The 17154-nt window shown below is 41.4% G+C and overlaps 2 long non-coding RNA genes across 6 annotated transcripts in view; one reads left to right on the top strand and one right to left on the bottom strand.

Moving 5' to 3' along the window:
• Positions 1 to 17154, bottom strand: part of LOC107126806 (uncharacterized) — a 203387-nt gene that overhangs the window by 170460 nt on the left and 15773 nt on the right. The gene's annotated exons all lie outside the window — the stretch shown is intronic.
• LOC102122770 (uncharacterized) overlaps positions 1 to 17154 on the top strand; it is a 64179-nt gene that overhangs the window by 31567 nt on the left and 15458 nt on the right. For 2 of the 4 annotated variants that reach the window (XR_010579649.2, XR_010579648.2), the window contains exon 3: positions 15666 to 15808. This is a non-coding gene — a long non-coding RNA (uncharacterized lncRNA). Of the gene's footprint in view, positions 1 to 2674; positions 3067 to 15665; positions 15882 to 17154 lie in introns of those variants that run through there. The other 2 variants (XR_012419786.1, XR_012419785.1) reach the window with 2 other exon arrangements.

A 17154-nucleotide genomic window follows, 5' to 3' on the forward strand; every position in this document is an offset into this window, starting at 1 on the left:
TAGAAGACTTGCCACTGGGGCTCTTTCTCTGCCCCTTGGAGATGCAAATCTGTTCCAAATCCTCCTGCCAGAGTTAAAAACCTGGCCCGTCTTTCTCAAGGACCTGGGAGCCATTCCTTTGAAATATAGTCATCCAGGAACACGGGCTGCCCTCTCTCTCTGTCTCTGTGGGAGAGAAGGAGCCTAACTTCAGTGGGAATCTTGCTCCAAGTGTTAAAACTCCCTCTCGTCGTAAAGATACGAGAAAGTTCACTTTTCCTTTGGGGAAAGTCCATTCACCAAGAAGGATGGCCTACAATTCCCTGACCCCAGGTCTTCACACACACACACACAGACACACACACACACTTTCTTCAGAGGAGCTGTGCTCAAACTGAGTTCTGGTCTCTTTACCGTATTGCAGTAGCTTTGAACGAAGCCTTCCATAACTCTGCCCAGTGCAATTCAGTTTTGACGGTTCCGTTCAAAATCGTGGGCTGGAAGATACGCTGGAATCAGGTTTAGAAACTCTAATGCATAGGTGAATGAGATAGGCAAGGAGAATTTGGCCATATACAAGATGGAATGGGGAAGATGCTGGAAGGTGGAGACCCCACTAGGGGAGTGAATAGCGTCTCCCCAAAATTACTTCTGACACCCAACTCCTGGCACCTATGAGCCTTATTTTGGAACTAGGATTTTTGCAGGTTTAATTGAGCTAAAGATCTTGAGATCATACCATCCTTGATTTAGGGTGGGCCCTAAATCTAAATATTGGTGTCCTTATAAAATAAAGCAGGGGAAGATTTGAGACACAGGGAAGGAGTCCTGTGAAGACAGAGGTGGAGACGAGAGCGCAGCTGCCACCAGCCAAGGCAGGAAGACCTGGAGGCAGCACAGGCAAGGGAGGATCCTCCCCTAGAGCCTTCAGAGAGAGTGTGACTCTGCCGGCCAAACTTCCGGCTTCCTGTACTGTGAGAGAATCAACCTGTATTGTTTCAGGCTATTAAGTTTGTTGCGTCTGCCTCAGGAAATGAAGGCACCCATCTAAAAGCTCCATGGTCGTTACTCTGAAGAAATGTGTTAGTAGATCCCTTAGATTTGCCAAAAAGTGCCAGAAGTCTGTCATTTGTTGTCAGATCCTTTTATTTTTAATTTTATTTTTTTAATTCTTAATTTTTACTTTTTATATTTTATTATTTGTTTATTTATTTTGAGACAGAGTCTCACTCCGTCAACCAGGCTGGAGTGCAGTGGCAGGATCTCAGCTCACTGCAGTCTCTGCCTCCCAGGCTCAAGTGATGCTCCCACCTCAACCTCCTGAGTGGCTGAGACCACAGGCACTCTCCGCCACAACAGGCTAATTTTTTGTATTTTTGGTAGAGAGGGGATTTCACTATGTTGCCCAGGCTGGGCTCCACAATCTACTTACCTCAGCCTTCCAAAGTGCTGGGTTACAGGCTTGGGCCATCACACCTGGCCTTAGATGCTTTTATTTATTTATTTATTTATTTATTTATTTATTTATTTATTTTTTGAGTCGGAGTCTCGCTCTGTCGCCCAGGCTGGAGTGCAGTGGCCGGATCTCAGCTCACTGCAAGCTCCGCCTCCCGGGTTCACGCCATTCTCCTGCCTCAGCCTCCCGAGTAGCTGGGACTACAGGCGCCCGCCACCTCGCCCGGCTAGTTTTTTGTATTTTTTTTGGTAGAGACGGGGTTTCGCCGTGTTAGCCAGGATGGTCTCCATCTCCTGACCTCGTGATCCGCCCGTCTCGGCCTCCCAAAGTGCTGGGATTACAGGCTTGAGCCACCGCGCCCGGCCGATCCTTTTATTTTTAAATGTCAACAAACAACTGATGTTTTTTCCTCAGTTCTTTGCAGGCCAGCATGTAAGGGGGAAAGCAGGTAAGAAATAAGCCTCCGGGGGCAGGCACAGGCTCCAAGTACCACATTAAGAACCTAGATTTGATTTCGAATTTGAGCTGCATTGAATTGTTTCAGGTGAGTGGTGAGTTCTGCCTGATGGGGTGACAGTTGTTGGTCCTGAATATGTTTACTGTCCTCCTAATTCAAGGTCAGAGGGAGCATCTTTCTTTTTTTTTTTTTTTTTTTTTTTAAGACGGAGTCTCGCTCTGTCGCCCAGGCTGGAGTGCAGTGGTGCAATCTCGGCTCACCGCAAGTCTGGCCTCCTGGGTTCACGCCATTCTCCTGCCTAAGCCTGCTGAGTAGCTGGGACTACAGGCACCCGCCAACAAGCCCAGCTAATTTTTTTTTTTGTATTTTTATTAGAGACGGGATTTCACTGTGTTAGCCAGGATGGTCTCAATCTCCTGACCTTGTGGTCCACCTGTCTCAGCCTCCCAGAACGCTGGGATTACAGGTGTGAGCCACAACGTCCGGCGGGAGCATCTTTTGCTACTTAAGACGTGGACCTGTGTCTCAGCCTAGAAGTGTGAAAGAATGAACCTGGATAGTTGAGTAGAAGGCACATCACACAAAACACTGAAACTGCCTTTGCAAAAGAGCAGTGAGAGAAGTCTTGTATGGCTGACTCCATCTTGCCTCAAGCCTCGCAGGCCAGCTATCTTCACTCATTCCGGAGCACAGGCCAAGCTAACCATGGGAGGAATTTATAGTTTAACTGAGAGCAAGGATGATTAATAGTGCCTTCCTAAAACTAATTCCTCCTTGCTCAGGGACCAAGAACTGATGAAAGGCCTGAAGATGAGGATCATGGGAGGAGTCTGAATTCTGCTAAAATGTAGGCATCGTTTCTATCATCCTTACTACTCAGGAGTCATGTGGTCAGAGGTCACAAGATTTGAGCCGCCCCCAATTGCTCCTATGGATAACTTCGCTACTATAGAGCCTAAAATTGGTCTCTCAAGATGTTTTTCAGACCTTTGCATTCTGGCAATCAACTGACCTCACCTGGACTCGTGAGTCATGACTGAACCCGTCCTGTGGCCCCACCTGGAGATAAACTCAGCACACAAGGATCATTTTCCCACACTTCTATGATTTCATATCCAACCAATCAATGGCACCCATTTTCTAGCCTCCTGTTCACCAAAGCATCTTTGAAAAATCCTAACCTCTAAGCCTCTGGGAAGACTGATTCGAGTAATAACTCTGTTCCCTGCATGGCTGGCCTAGTGTCAATTAAACTCTTTCTTTACTGCAATACCATGGTCTCAGCGAATTGGTTTTGTCTGTGCAATGGGCAGAAAGAACCTGTCTGGTGAGCATCTCCACACATTCAGGAATTGTCTATCTAAGACAATGGAGTTATCTTCACCCTCAACAAATGTCTCAACTCTGTGACATTTTAAGCAAATCTTAGCTTTGACTTATGAATTCAAGAAGGAAAAAAAAAGTAAGAAACTGTGATTGTAATAGTTCCTCTGGAAGGGACTTCAGAATTCCTGAATGTACTGGTGTTGATAAAAGGGGATGAGATGAAGTAGAACGATCGTAAACTTAGAGGTTGGTAACATGTGTCCTAGCCCCTTGTCTGTGGTAAATCTCAGGAAAACAGTATGCCCTTCTTGGGTTTCATTATCTCATCTGTAAATGAAACTGTTAGACAACGTCAGTACAGAGGACATGTGCTTTGGCTGGAATGTGAGATAATTTTAGGTGTTATCCAATCTTAATGTTAAATAATATGGCCGGGTGCAGTGGTTCATGCCTGTAATCCCAGCACTTTGGTAGGCTGAGGTGGATGGATCATGAGGTCAAGAGATCCAGACCTTCCTGGCTAACATGGTGAAACCTCATGTCTACTAAAAATACAAAAATTAGAGCACACCTGTAATCCCGGCTACTCGGGAGGCTGAGACAGGAGAATTGCTTGAACCCGGGAGGCGGAGGTTGCAGTGAGCCGAGGTCGTGCCATTGCACTCCAGCCTGGTGACAGAGCAAGACTCCATCTCAAAAAAAAAAAAAAAAGTTAAATAATATCATGAGGAATAATTTCCCATTAGCGTCTTCTTTTTTCCTTCTGGTGATACAGAAGGATCATCTTCTATTGTAATAGCATTTTTTTACACTTTTTGAGCTCCTATTTAAAAGAACAAATCCATGTTCAGAATTTTGGAGGTATGATTATGTAGGTAGAGCTCTATGAAATTGCTCATCTTTATTATATTTATTTTTGTGGCAAGATGTAGTCATTTTTTTCACTTAGAGTTCAAGAAAAGGTTCATTTTTAAATAGATGAATTTAAACGCAACAGTGTGTCAATTTATAGATAAATACTGAGAAACAGAATAGGTAGAACTTAGGAGTGGCAACATTTGCTGGTAGTGCATAAGTCAGTGATATTCATGGGATCCTGCAGGCTGGTGTGTCAGGACCTTTGTCATCTTAAAATTGGACCTCTCTGTCTACTGTGTATTCACCTTTCTTTCGAAAAGTGCTGTAGTTTTCTTGGAAGTGGAAAAATAAATATACCTAAACACACACACAAACAAAAACTGCATGGATCAATTTCTCTTCAGGTAGACATCACCATGTGACTCAACAGCAGCCAATAAGATGGAAATAAAGGCTATGAAGTTATCGGATGGCATCTACAAGGAATACTTAGATGAGGAGGTGACTCTGGTGGCAATTGTTCTTTTGTCTTTCTCACCTTCCTTCTTGCCCTGTCTGGAATGCTGAAGTGATGGCTGGTATACAGATGACTTCTTGTGATGTTGAGATAAACGTGAGAATAAAAGTCAGCGATTACAGATGGCAGAGAAGGGAGAGAAAGATAGGATGTAGGTGGATACTGATGGAACTAAGTTTCTATTACACAAGTTCTACCACTAACCTCTGGACTTCATGATATGTGAGGGAGAAATAAACTCCTATTTTAGAAGAGATCTATGTTACTTGCAACTGAACGGAATGCCTAGTTGGCACATCCTATGTGCTCCAAACCTTCCTTAATTTCTATGTGTAAGGCATACTTAGCCTTTGCCCATTATTCTGTTCACATCCATTCACTCAAACGGCCTCCCAACTCTTCAGTAAAGAGTTTACTATAGTCTACTCTATTACCAAGGCAGATTCTGGAGCAAGCCCCACAAATCATAGATTGAATATCCACTCATCACAAGAGAGAGATTTGAAGATACTTCGGTCCAAACACATTTTAAATTTCCAGCATCTTTGGTGGACGTTCGTGGTGGTTGATAGGGTTTAAATGACTTGTGATTCAAGTTCCATATTACAATGTAACAGTACAAAAGTTCGTGTATTTTTTTTTTATTTATTTTAAGTTCTGGTATACATGTGTAGAACATGCAGGTTTGTTACATAGGTATACATGTGCCATGGTGGTTTGCTGCACCTATCAAACCGTCACCTAGGTTTTAAGCCCCACATGCATTAGGTATTTGACCTAATGCTCTCCCTCATCTTGCCCCCAGACCCCTGACAGGGCCCAGTGTGTGATGTTCCCCTCCCTGTGTCCATGAGTTCTCATTGTTCAACTCTCACTTATGAGTGAGAACATGCGGTGTTTCATTTTCTGTTCCTGTGTTAGTTTGCTGAGAACGATGGCTTCCAGCTTCATCCACGTCCCTGCAAAGGACACGAACTCACTATTTTTTATGGCTGCATAGTATTCCATGAGTCTGGATTTGGTTATAGATAGAGCTGGATGTGCCTTAGCAATATCTAATGGGTTTTGACATGTTATATCAATTTATTACTGCTTTTGTAAATGAATATATTAAGAAGAAAAATTACAAATGACCCTTTCTTTACAAACTTTTAGGATAAGCAAGTTCAGTTATTAAAAAATGGATGTGTGCAACATACAGAGTAATTCTTTTCAGGAAATTAAAAATGATTAAAAATTATAATCATTTTGATCCCATTCAGATATTACATATTTAACTGTGAGATAATTCTCAGAGATAAATGTCAACTTTTTAAAAATGTTAAATAAATTAAATCAAAATGTCCACTCTAAAATAAATAAATTAGCTCCAATTATTTCTTCTTTTTAAATTTTTCCTTATAGTTGTAAAAATAAAGTGAATGTTTTGGCTTGTTTCCTCATTAAAGTTTGACTTTTCCAGTCACCAGTGTTTTGTTCTTTCTTACAAATGGTTATGTGCCTGGAATGAGAACATTACCCTGTAGGGCATTTGGTGGTGGAAATCCTTCCAATGAGGGAGCAAGCAGGATGCCAGCTTAGAATGATTATAGAGGCAACAAACTCAAATGTTAATAGGTGTTGAAGAAAGGAGTGTGAGTGGGTTTGGAGGGTTGATCATAAGGCAATAGGGAGTGGTGAGGACTGTGGCAAACAGGGGAGCTTCTGCTCTGCCTAATGTAGGGCACCCGGGACACAACTTCAGAGGCTTCTTTTTTTGTGACATCTTTCAATATGTAGGGAAAAGTGAAAAAAAAATCTTGTTTTTTAAACTCTCTCATAACAGCAACATAAAATACAGTTCTGTGACCTATATCCAATCTGTATGTCTGTACGGGACTCGGTGACCTCAGTCCCTTAGGACTAGTGAATTATCAGAGATGTCAGGAAAGAACAGGCTGGGTACAAGTGGAAGTTGACTTCTCATCTCAGAAGAATAAAAAAGACAAAGAGATGAGATCCCATCTTTCAATGTACCTTCCGTCTTTGAAGTGAGTCTAATAGCTGGAATAGAGAATGAGTTAAAGCTAATAAAAGTTAGAATGTTATTAATCCAATTTTAATTGTAACCAGAAAATAATGCCATTCTTAGTTATCACCAACCTTCCAATATAAGAATATTTCTCCTAATTTTCTTCCTCTCTGCCCTTCACTAAACATAAATCCAGAACCATGAGAGTCAATTCCTTCTCCCTGGCACTGCTACTCGTGACCCATATTAAGTATTCAAGTCTTCTAAATTATTTTACTCTCCATACAAAGAAAATAGCATTAGTATTTATAAGTGAAGACAACTCCAAATATAAATGACAGAACTCTAACTCAACTTAACCATAAAGATGTGTCTTTTTTCACCTAACAAGAAGTCAAGTAGGAATGCCTTTGGGGGAAGTTGATCCAAGGGCTAAATATTGTACCCAAGGCCCCAGGTTCTTTCCATCTCCCCAATCCTTTATTCTTGGTGATGAGTTTGTCCTCACAAGGGCTGCAGATGGCTGTAGCAATCCTAAGTGTCTCATTCAGACATAATAGCAGGCACAAGAAATGACTGTTTCATCCTGTGTCTCTTTCTTAGGAATCTGGACCTTTCTCTCCCGGGTACCCACAAACAGAACTTCCTTGTCATTGGCCAAAATTGGGTCACATAACCCTTTCCACCCTCACTGGAAATGAGGATAGAATTAGCCCATCCCTCAAGTTGGAGTGAATTCAGATTCTCCTGGGGTAAATGCTGTATGTACAAAGAGTAGATGTCTTAACCAAATCATAATTCAGGACAACAGTTGGTGGATAGGTAACCAAGGTGTGCATAGGATTAATATCACAATTTTGGGTTCTATCGTCTAGTCTCCTGTTTTCCAGTTTTTATAAGCCAACCAGATTGACTACGCCAGCTCATTCTTGTTTCTTGATTTCACTTAAAACAAGACAACCTAGAGATTCTACTTGAAGCCAAACAATAGCAACATTAAAAAAAAGTACTGGAAAATAAGCCTTGCAAAAATCCAAAACGCTGACAACACCAAATGCTGCTGAGGAGGTGGAGAAACAGGAAGTCTCATTCATTGTTGACAGGATGCAAAATAGTACATTCACCTTGGAAGACACTCTTGCAGTCTCAAAAAACTAAACACACACTTACCATACAATCTAGCATTCACGATCCTTGGAATTTACCCAAAGAAATTGAAAACCTGTGTCCACACAAAAACTTACTCATGAATGCTTATAGCAGCTTTATTCATAATTAACAAAATTTGGGATGTCTTTCAATAAGTAATGGATAAGTAAACAGATACATCTGAACAATAGGATATTATTTAGCTTTACAAAGACATGAGCTATCAAGCCCTGAAAAGCTACCAAAGAACTTTAAATGCGTATTACCAAAAGAAACCAATCACAAAAGGCTACAATCCATTTGATTCCAACTATGTAACTTTCTAGAAAAGGCAAATTAAAAAGATAAGAGATTTCCAGGGACTGGGAAAATGTAGAGGTAATTGTATGGAGCACAGAAGACTTTCAGAGCAGAGAAACTACTCTGTGTGGTAATATAATGGAGGGTACAAGTCATTATATACTTGTCAAAACCCCTAGAATGTACAACACCAATGGTTACTGACGTAAGCTGTGGACTTTGGGTGATAAGGATGTATCATCAATTGTAGTAAATGTACCACAATCGTAACAAACAATTATAGGGATGTTGATAGTCCAGGAGGCGGTATCCGTGCATGGGTTGGAGCAGGAGGTATGCAGGAGCTTTCTGTCCATTCCCTCATTGGGCTCTGAATTTAAAATGGCCCTAAAAATAAAGTATTTTTAATTTTTTTTACTCTGACTTTTATTTTAACTTTTATTTTAAGTTCAGTGGTACATGTGCAAATTTATCATATAGGTAAACCTGTGTCACAGGAGTTGGTTGTACAGACTATTTCATTTGGTACGCCTGTTTCACCTAGGTATTAAGCCTAGCACCCATTAGTTATTCTTCCTGGTCCTCTCCCTCCTTCCACCCTCCACCCTCTGGTAGGACCCTGTGGCTGTTGTTTCCCTCTATGTGTTCATGTGTTCTCATTATTTAGCTCCCATTTATAAGTGAGAACATATTGTATTTGGTTTTCAGTTTCTGTGTTAGTTTGCTAAGGATAATGGCCTCCAGATCCATCCATGTTCCTGCAAAGGACACAATCCTGCTCCTTTTTATGACTGCATAGTACTGCATGGTATATATGTACATTTCCTTATCTAGTCTACCATCGATGGGCATCTCGGTTGATTCCATGTCTTTGCTGTTGTGAGCAGTGCTGCAATGAACATTAGCATGTGTGTGTCTTTAAGATTAGAATAATTTATATTCTTTTGGATATATCCTCAGGAATGGGACTGCCAGCTAGAATGGTGGTTCTGTTTTTAGGTCTTTGAGGAGTTGCCACATTGTTTTCCACGATGGTTGAAGTAATTTACACTCCCACCAACAGTGTTTAAGTGTTCTTCTGTCTCTGCAATCTCACCAGCACCTGTTACTTAAAAATCATGTTCTTCAGCCATCACATTTTTAAAGGCAAAAACTGAGGCCCAGCTTAACAGGAGTGAATGGGTCAGAGGAGACTCCAGTCTCATTCTAAGTGCCCTGAGTACATGGATGTCCACTGCAAACTGGAAGAAAACTGCTGGGAAGTTTTCTTCCTTCCACTGGGAGGAAGAGGTTATGATAATGCCCTTCCACCTATGCCTGTTACTTGTATTTCTGATCCAGATAAAAGCATGACATTAAAAATGGATTTGTGGGGAATTTGTGTTTTGAATCATCAACTGATTTTTTCCTTGGTATTTCTTCTTAGTCTTCGCTCTTTTTCATATTTGTGAGGTCAATTCAGCTAGCATTCATGGCACTGGAGAAGAGATGATATGCCAAAGAAAAACCTCCTGGGTATTAAAATTCTGGATTCTAAAGTAACTCAGAACATATAATTTAAAAATTGATAAAGTTGAGGAAGGTTTCCTGCCTTCAAGACCAGGCAAGATACAGAAAAAAAAGAGGACCTGAAGGAAAGTTTGGTTACCTAGTAACATTTGTCTCAGTCTTGACTTTGGAAGTCACTGCGGGTGGGATTTCTGAACTGATGGAGGATAACATTCAGGTATCTAATAGCAAGGATACTTATAAAAAGTAATATAAGTAACTAAAATAAAAAAGAGAAATGTATCTTTTCTCTATACTTGAGCTTGTAGATTGACATTTGTACCTCTACAGGACCAAAGAAATTTAAGTTGAGTCTTCTTATATCCCTGCCAAAGAAGGAAAAAACGACTGTAAATGTTGAAGTCCTTAAAAGTCTGGACATGATCAGATGCCTCTAAATTGGTTATCATAGAGACAAATAAGACAATAGGCAACCTTTTCCACTATTTCCTTTAATTAGATTACATTAACCTTCCCATTTCACCATCGCCTGCTGATTCGCATACACTAGAAGCCTACAGTGGTAAAAGCAATGTCATGATAATAAAGCAAAAGGAAAATCTTGCCAATATCTGGATGTGGGACCCTAAGTCAATTACTGTCCTCTCTGATCCTCAGTCCTGTTACCCACAAAAGGAGAGTGTGGGCTGATATAGATCAACTTTTAGTTTCTTTTGGGTTAATTGTGCAATTTTATGGTTTCAAGTGAATCATTTGGAATGTGTTCTGAGCTTGAATTTATATTTATTTTTGCAACTCCATAGTAATTTTCTATAATTTCTCACAATTAATTTTATTTGACATGTGGAAAAAGTTTGGTATATCCTAAACTTTAGATATTATGTTGCTATGGATCAATCCCTGGATTGAAATTCATTTTTTTAAACCTAAAACTTGAATATGGAAGATAAAGTAGTCTCTGAAAAAAATAGAGCCCTCAGCTCTTTGGGAGTCTGAGGTGGGAGAATCACTTGAACCCAGGTGTTTGAGAACAGCCTGAGCAACAAGGCAAGACCCTGTCTCTATTTTTTTAAAATGCAAAAATTAGCTGGGTGTTGTAGTGCTGTGCAACTGTAGTCCCAGCTACTCGGGAGGCTGAGGTGGGAGGATCACTTGAGCCCAGAAAGTCAAAGCTGTAGTCAGCCCTGATCATGCCACTGCACTCCAGCCTGGGTGACAGAGTGAGACCCTGTCTCAAAAAAAAGAAAAAAACAAAACAAAAAACAGAAGAATCATCTGAATATTCACTAGATTTGTCCTGGAAGTGTTGAAGAACCATGTTGGACAAGAGAAGACTACAAGAAACAAAGGCTGTGAAATACAGCAAGAGTGGATGAGAGCTGGGTCATTTTTCAGGGGTTTTTCTCAAGGTTGGAGCCCCTTCATGTTCTTGGTGATGGCAGTCTTGACCCTTTCCTGCTGCAGGTGCTGAGTCTGCACTTAAAATGGCCTTTTCCTTCCAAACAGAACAGAACAGTAGAGAGTGTCCAGACAGGGACAAGGAGCACCTGGATTCTGTGTGTACCTATATGAGTACAAGTAAAACAGACCACCCAGCAAAGTAGACAGGTTTAAGAGGCAAAAAGACTGAAATAACCTCTTTTCATATCAAAAGGAAATAAATAATCCTTTTTTGTATCTTAATTAACACTGTACTTTTTAATGCAGCATCTGTTTAATAGACTTTTTTAGCCTTCCCAAGAGACAAACAGGATTAAAACCATAGTCTGGCACAAGGGATGTAGGTTAGAATTTGCTCCCTGAGGAATGATCTAGACAGCTTCAGAGTTTAGTCATCAGCCTACTTCGGTGCTCAGTAAATCACAGAGCCTAGGCTAAATCTTGCCCGCTACCTATTTTTGTTAATTCAGTTTTTCTTGGAACACAAACACACTCGTTTACATATCATCTATGACTCTGCCATGCAGTAGCAAAGCTTAGCATCTGCATCAGAGACCACATGGCCTGCAAACCCACAATATTTACTATTAGGTCCTTTACCAAAGATGTAGGCTGACCCCTAGCTCACACGTTTATGAGCACTGATGCACAGCAAATGAATGTCACATTTTTATTCCTAAATAAATTCCTACAAGGTGAGTGGTTAAGTAACAATTCTGGCTGAATAGCATCATGATGGGCAAGTGTATTTCTACTAAAACCAGTGGGCCTAGAAATCCCACACATCTTTGTCCCTGGGAGGAAGTACTGTGTGGATAGAGCCATACCCCACAGATGCCAGCCTGGCAGGATTTTCTTAGAGTATCAGGTAGTTGAAAAATAAATAAATAACTCGTTCGTTGCCGCTCTTTGGCAATATGTTTCTTTCAATTTGCCCACATAGCAAGAACTTCTCAAGGGACAGCCGTATGATGATGTGCTTAGAAGCATCTCGCCCACCTATGCAGAGTTGAAGAGTGTCCCCCAAGAATTCCCATTCTTCCTGGAACCTGAGGATGTGACTTTATTTGGAAATAGGGTCATTGGGTCATTACAGATATGATTAGTTCAAACGTGTTATATTGCAATAAGGTGAACCCTTGGTCTCATATGTCTGGTGTCCTCTTGAGAACAAGAAGACACAGAGACAGACATGCACAGGAGGAAAATGATGTGAATGGAGACACATGGGGACAAGGCCGAGTGATGACAGAGGCAGAGATTTGAGTGATACATCCACTAGGCAAGGAATGCCAAGCACTATCAACAGCACCAGAAGCTAAGAGAAGGGCATGAAACAGATTCTGCCTTAGATCATACAGAGGGTGCACAGCCCTATTGATACCTTGATTTCAGACTTCTGGTCTCCAGAACTATAAGAGAATGACCTTATGTTGTTTTAGGCCACCCTGTTGGTTGCACTTTGCTGAGATGACCGTAGGACACTAATATGAACTCCATACAACAGCTTACATCTCTGATGGGCATCAGTGCCTGTAATAATTTTCTATTGCTACTATACCAAATTATCCCAAATGTAGCAGTTAAAAATATTGCACACTTACTATCTCACAGTAGGTTAGAAGTCCAACATAGGTCTCACTGGGCTAAAATCAAGGAGCTCGCAGGGATGCAGTTTAACTTGTGGATTCTAGGACAGAATTCAATTTCTTGCCTTTTCTAGCATCTAGAGGTCACCCACATTCATTGGCCTCTGGCCCTCCTCCTCCATCTTCAAAGCCAGCAACTGTAAATTAACATAATTACTGCTTTTTTTTTTTTTTTTTTGGCTTGTCAAGTGAAGCAGCAGAAGTGGAGAAGGAACATGAGGCCTCCTTATGTGGCCGTCTCTCAAATCGGCCTTCTGCACTCAAAGTGCCCTCCATGCACAGCTGAAGTGTCCTTCAGTTTAAAAACTTATCACTTTGGGTGGCCGAGGTGGGCAGATCACGAGGTCAGGAGTTCAAGACCAGCCTGGCCAACATAGTAAAACCCCGTCTCTATTAAAAATACAAAAAATTAGCCGGGCATGGTGGTGGGCACCTGTAATTCCAGCCACTCGAGAGGCTGAGGCAGGATAATTGCTTGAACCCACTAGATGGAGGTTGCAGTGAGTGGAGATTGAGATCTTGCCATTGCACTCCAGCCTGGGTGACAGAGCAAGACTCCGTCAAGAAAAGACAAACAAACAACAACAAAATACTGATGTGATTAGACTGCACTCCCCTCAATAAACAGGATCATTTCCCTATCTGAAGGTTCTGAACCTTAATCACATCTGTAGAGTTCCTTTTGACAGGTAAGACAATATATTCATTTTCTGCAGAGTTAGATCCAGGTAAGTTTGAGGGACTATTATTCTGCCTACCACATCCTCTCCATAGATTGTCCTATCCCTCATGGTGTCTGACTTCCTCCAAGAACTCCAAAGGAAAGGGATTAAACTTTTTATTTCTTCACTCCTGGATGCTCCTTGGTCCTCATGCAAATCTGCCCACTGTGTCCCCGGAAGAATTCCAACTACATATTTCAGGGAAACCAAATAAATGTCTCCTTCCACTTCTACTAAAATATGCATATGAGAGCTGCAAGGAACTTTTCTTAAAAGCCTTTGACATCTCCCCTTTCCGCCTTCTTTCTCCTACCTTTCTCATCTAGCTAACCTGAAGCAGGTGTGATGGTTACTTCCAGCCACTGTCGTGGACCAAGGGAAGGCAGAGCTCTGCCTAGTGTTAGGGAGGGAGAATGTCTGAAGGAGTCTGATCATGATGTCCTTTAGGCTGTCTTACCTGACCTGTGTGGCATCCATCAGGACTTTTATTATATTAGAGCCAAATACAGTTTTATCTTATTTAAACCACTCTTGGTTTTAAATCTGTCTATTAATAGGAAGCCAAACTAATCCTATCTGATACAAGAAAGAGAAGAGAATTCCAAGAAAGCCATCTTCATTGGCCAATAATTTTCACTTAGCAAGATAGGTCACAGTAATTCATCTTTCCTGGAGTATTCCAAATAAAGCATAAATTTAGGAATAAAACTACTGTGAATGAGGATTCAAATTAGTAATGGAGTGACATTTTGTGTCAATTTTTGTCAAATATATGTCCTAAGGCATTGTTTCATTAGCTAGCTATCTAAATGAGTGAGAATATCTGTACTTACATCTGATTTATCGTGGTCCTATGGGCAGCTGTTACTTTTGGAGAATCTGCTTAGAAGACAAATTAAAAAATTAAAACTAAAGTCTGTTCACACTTAAGAGTCTAAGGTTCCTGGCATTTGTCAGTGCTGTCCTTGGCTTTGCTGCTGGGAAGTGGATAGGAGAGAAGCCACATGCAAGGGCCAGGACAACCGTAGACTAGGACGGGCCAGGAGAGTGGAGCTGGAATGAGGACAAGCAGGAGGTCACTGGGTTTTCAAGACCCAAGTCTGGGAGGTGGTAACATTACCCCATGTTTGAGACCAATTGAGGCAGAGACAGGATCACTCAGGGGTGGGGGAGATGATAGTTAAAGGAGCAAAGGGTGAGAGGAAATGATCAAACTCTTGCTCCAATGTGTGACAGTTAAGTTTAGTCCACACAACCACCTCTAAGGATTAGGTGGGGTCAACCCACTTTACAAATGAGGAATCAGAGGCTGAGAGCTGAATGCATTTGTCAGTCACACAGGTAGTGAGTTGTGAGGCCAAAGGATGAATTGAGGTCGTTTTAACAGCAGAGATTGGGTTCTCTTCACGATATTGGTAACGAGGGACCAGGTTTGACTGAGGATATCATCTGCCTCCTTCTAGTGTTGGAGTTGGATCTTGGGGCAGCTGTCCTCAAACTGCTCTGCACAGGAAACCTGTCCCGGCAGTGGACTGTGTTCATGTGACCGCCAGTCATGCTCCAACTCATTACCAAGCTCAGGTTCAAGAGTGTGCCTGAAAACCCATTTTCCCGAACAGGTCTGTCATTTCAAAAGTTGGAAAGTTATACACACACGCACACACACACACACACACACGCACACACGCACACACACACACTCACTTTTTTTATCTACTCATCTGTGGGTTCAGGATCCAGGTTGTTCCCACATCTTCCCTACTGCGAATGATGTTGCAATAACATGGGGATCTCTTTGAGGTTCCAATTCAGTTTATGGGAAGAATCCGTCCCAGACTCTGATACACAGCATTGTACCTATAGATAACGATGCTGTATTTTACACCTAAAATCTAGTAAGAGGGTAGATCTCATTTTAAGTGTTCTTGCCACAATAAAAGAGGAAATAGTGTTTTTAAAAAATCTATATCTAAACAGTCACATTAATCTATTTCTGGTTGTCCAAAAGCAGCTCTTTTCTGTCTTATGTTCAACCCACGTGTCTGAGAAGGCCAAGGCACCTGTACTTCAGATCATCCAGGTTGTTAAACTTGGTCAAGCATTTTCTTTACTTTATTTGAAAATACAGGGTGCCATTCTGTCACTTAGGCTGGAGTGCAGCAGCGGGATCATAGCTCACTGCAGCCTCAAGCCCCTGGGCTTAGGCAATTCCGCCTCAGCCCCTAAATAGCTAGAATTCCAGGTAGAGCTGCAACACCCAGCTAATTTTCTTTATTTTCTTATTTTTTGTAGGGACAGCATCTACCTATGTTGCCCAGGCTGGTCTCGAACTCTTGGCCTCAAGCAATCCTCTTGCCTCAGCCTCCCAAAACATTGGCATTACAAGCGAGAGCCACCGCACCTGACCCATCAAGTGTTTTCCGTGGAATGTGAGGGTAAGACAAAAAAACTTCTGTACACAACTTGCATGTATTAAACATGACCAATGACCAGGCCTTCCGCCAAGAATTTTCACATGTCTCCTTATTTAATCTTCTCACCCTACCAGGTAGTTATTACCATAATTTTATTGATGGGAAAATAGGTGTTAAAGATGTTTAATGACTGACCAGAGCCACATGGTGGGGACTGATTGGGAAAAGGGTTTTTGTGACACACACATCTATGTTTTCAATGCTCTAATATGAAGACAGAGGCAACTGTTCAATGAGGGGAGAAATCCCAGGCATTATGCAAAAATGACAGTGACATTTTTCAGAGAGATAAGTCTATAAAATTTTGTTCAGTGACACCGTAAAGGAGTTTTGGGAAAACTGAAAATTACAAGCCTTGCTCCATTTCCTTAAATTCAATGTTGGCTAGAAAGTAGCGCAGAAGCCAACAGCAAGATGTTTCAGGTAATTGTTTTGTTTAGGGTCCCGTGGACTCAAGGGCTTGGTGGGGAAAATACTTCCCAACGTGGTATAGAGATAAGGAGTATGCTAGTGAATATTTATATACCAGCTATCATGACATTTAAGTTGAATCTTGACCTGATGTATATATCATACATATGCATCATAAAATTGAGATTAATGTATATCATTTACGGAGAAGGGCAAAGAGGTTTCCTGGATATGAAAAGATTTGTTTTAACAGCTACAGGATCACTGCCTTATAATATTGAGACCATAAGTATTTGTGAAGATGCCTCCTATTAAAAAATACATCTGATCCCTTATGAAATAACACGTGCTCCACGAGAAACTAGCTTAACCTTCAACACTGTGATCATTAACTGGCAGCCTGTGACCTCCCCGAGTTTGTTCTGCAACTCCAATATTGCAGAAGTTATCTGACTTCACTTACAAGGCAGGAAGTCACACAACTCACTGTCGTGACTTTCCCCTGTAGCTCACAGGTAAGTCCCTTGAAAACCCAGCCCACGCATTTCCAAAAAGCAATACAAGTGTGTGTTTTCTCCATGATTCTCTTTACACAGAGAAGACAATACCATCCCGCATCTTGCAGTTCCCGTCGTCACTTTCCATTCACCACGGGCTGCTAGTTGCAGGGATGCAGTAATACTTGGGAGAAAACTTCAAATGTGAACCACAGAAAAGAGTGCGCAAGACTGCAACCTGTTTGTTGAGCTTTTTGCATAAAATGTTGTACTGGGAATATAAAGTCAGAGAGAGTCTATAGAAAGAATTTACTGCAAGTGATTTTTTAACCAGAGGGAAATTGAATGTTATGTTATGGCTCCCTCACTCCATTTAAGTGTATACGGTGCACATTGTAA

The sequence above is a fragment of the Macaca fascicularis genome, chromosome 11, assembly GCF_037993035.2.
Source record: "Macaca fascicularis isolate 582-1 chromosome 11, T2T-MFA8v1.1".
Lineage (NCBI taxonomy): Eukaryota > Metazoa > Chordata > Mammalia > Primates > Cercopithecidae > Macaca > Macaca fascicularis.